The sequence below is a fragment of the Penaeus japonicus genome, unplaced genomic scaffold, assembly GCF_977035675.1.
Source record: "Penaeus japonicus unplaced genomic scaffold, GWHDUDI00000001_assembly GWHDUDI00000025, whole genome shotgun sequence".
Classification (NCBI taxonomy): domain Eukaryota; kingdom Metazoa; phylum Arthropoda; class Malacostraca; order Decapoda; family Penaeidae; genus Penaeus; species Penaeus japonicus.
In genome coordinates, this window is record NW_028234427.1 from 24,231,614 (window position 1) to 24,234,113 (window position 2,500).

General features: G+C 46.8%; 1 pseudogene; it reads left to right on the plus strand.

Annotated features, from left to right (window-relative positions):
• Positions 1–1,485: 1,485 nt before the first annotated feature.
• LOC147468942 (uncharacterized) overlaps positions 1,486–2,500 on the plus strand; it is a 1,274-nt pseudogene continuing 259 nt past the window's right edge.

Below are 2,500 nucleotides of genomic sequence, written 5' to 3' on the forward strand. Positions count from 1 at the left end.
CAAGTCGACATCACCATCTGCTGCAAAAAAGTACTTTTTTCATGAATATGCTGACGTATTGGTGGGAAAGGAGGTCCTAAAGTCAGGGCTGCTTAAGAAAATGTCGGGCCATCTTATGAGGATCCACCTGAGGGAAGATGCCCAACCTTATGCAATACATACCCCTCGGTTAATTCCTCTTGCTTTTCAGGAAGCAGTGAAAACAGAGCTTGAGTCAATGAACCATCTGCTTGGTGTCACCCACTTGTTGCAGTCACCAAGGCTAATGGTGGTGTTTGCATCACCACTGACCTCTCCAGGCTGAATTCACAAGTTTCCCGCCCAGCCAACCCTTCACCAACACCATTTGCAGCAATTAGGAGTGTCAACCCCAAGTCCCATTTTTTTAAAACGATCGACGCACTTTGTGGTTATTGGCAGATTCCCCTCCATGAAGAAGACCAACATCTCACAACATTCATCACACCCTATGGTCGTTTCTGGTAGTGTCGTGGTCCAATGGGTTTCTCAGCAACAGGAGATGCATTCTGTCTACGAGGAGATAAGGCTCTTCAGGGAGTGACCAATTGTAGATGATATCCTCCAACATGATGAGGACTACCTTACCCATCTTCAACATGTTGACAAGGTGTTGTCTCGGTGCAGACAACATGGTATCACCTTGAATGCTGACAAGTTCATATTGGCCACACCAGAAACAACATTTTGTGGTTACAGGCTCTCCAAGGATGGCATTCCAGCCGACCCTGAGAAAGTCCATGCTATTGCAGAGTTCGCTACGCCTGCCAACCGCACGGATCTTCGTGGATTTATGGGTCTGGTTAACCAGTTGGCCGAGTTTACACCAGACATCTCTGCCACAGCAGCGCCCCTTCGTCTGCTGATGAGCCCAAGAACTTTTATCTGGTCAGCTGATCATACTAAAGCATTTGAAGAAGTCAAGCTAGCCCTATCACGTCTGCTCACTCTGTAGACGTTTGACCCAGCCCTTCCCACCCTCTTACAAACTGATGCATCTAGGCTGTATGGTCTTAGTTATGCATTGCTTCAAGACCACAGTGGTGGTAGGCTCATACTCGTGCAGTGTGGCTCGCGCTTCTTGACTAATATGGAGACACGTTATGCCACCATAGAGTTAGAGTTACAAGCTGTAGTCTGGGCTATGTCCAAATGCAAGTTTTATCTCATAGGCCTCCAGCATTTCAGTTTATTGATAGACCATAGACCGTTGGTCCCCATATTAAACCACTATTCACTGGACGCAATTGAGAATCTCCGTCTGCAGTGGCTGAAGATGAAGATTTCCCCATATATCTTCACATCTACATGGCGCACGGGTAAGACACTTTGGATCCCTGATGCCCTGTCCCGCTCACCTGTTGATCGCCCCACGTCAGATGATGAAGCCATTTGCAATGAAACCTGCATTTCTGTTAGTGGTGTGACGCTATGCGCAGTGAAAACTATTGCAGTACCCCTGTGTCAATGAACAAGAGGATCTACACTTGGAGGATTTACGCAAAGCAGCTTCTGAGGATACCACATACAGAAAGCTACGCCATCATGTTAGATCAGGGTTCCTCACCAACTGCTATGACCTGCAAAACAGTCTGCGTCCATATTGGAAGATTCGAGATGACCTTTACTGTGACGGCAACTTACTGTTATATGGTGCTCATATGGTTATCCCTACAGCCCTACGTCGTCACATCCTGACACGCCAGCATTACAGCCATTGTTGTTTTGAGGCCTCAAAACGATGTGCCATTTCTTTCAGTGTCGACAGATTTCTTTTCTGTAGCTGGAAAACATTTTTAGTGTACATTGACCACTTCTCTAACTGGCCAGTGGTAATTCAACGTGGTACTGACACTACAGCTAGGACCACTATTCGTTTTTTCAGGCATTTGTTCCGCGACCTAGGTGTACCACAACGTGTATGTACCGACGGCAGACCTCAATTCACCAGTTAAGAATTTGCAGCTTTCCATGAGCGATGGGGAGTGCGCCACATCATGTCAACACCCCATTACCCACAATCAAATGGTCATGCAGAGGCAGCTGTGAAGAAGGTGAAATACTTAATCCTGAAAACGGCTCCGACTAGGAATATTGACAACGAAGCCTTTGACAGAGGTCTCTTAGAGTTATGCAATACCCCTAACTTCACCGGACATTCTGCACAAATCCTCTTTGGACATTCACTCTGCTCTTGTGTACCAGCTCATGCAAAATCCTTCACTAAGGAATGGCAGTCTTGTGATCGTCGTGCCAATGAACGTGCCAAGGATGTTGAGACCCGATACAACAAACACACAAGAGCTCTCCCTACGCCGAAGATTGGAACTCAAGTCCGGATCCAGGACCCTACCTTAAAGCATTAGGACAAAGTAGGTATCATCATGGGAGTTGGTAAATCCCATGACTACCACATCAAGATGCCAAGTGGTCATATCTTGTAGCGAAATCGTCGTTTCCTGCGTCCAGTATGTTAGCCGCC